We start from the raw sequence: 225 nt of genomic DNA, 5'->3' as shown, positions 1-225 counted from the left end.
TTACATTAGAGGTGCTGGTAGAGTGATTTTAATGATGATGAGAATGACAGTTGTTTTGAGAGGAAGACACCGGTGTAGCAGGTGTTGATGGCGACATATAATGATAACGAAGCCTTGCATGTTTATTAGTACTCGCGATTAAAGTGTAAATGTGAAAATGTCACCTCAAGCCTTAGTTCATCTACGAAAATCATCGTAATTCGAGAGAGACCAATCGCCCTTTTT

This window comes from Penaeus monodon, chromosome 32 (genome assembly GCF_015228065.2).
Source record: "Penaeus monodon isolate SGIC_2016 chromosome 32, NSTDA_Pmon_1, whole genome shotgun sequence".
Taxonomy (NCBI): domain Eukaryota; kingdom Metazoa; phylum Arthropoda; class Malacostraca; order Decapoda; family Penaeidae; genus Penaeus; species Penaeus monodon.
Note: the sequence above shows the minus strand (reverse complement) of the source record.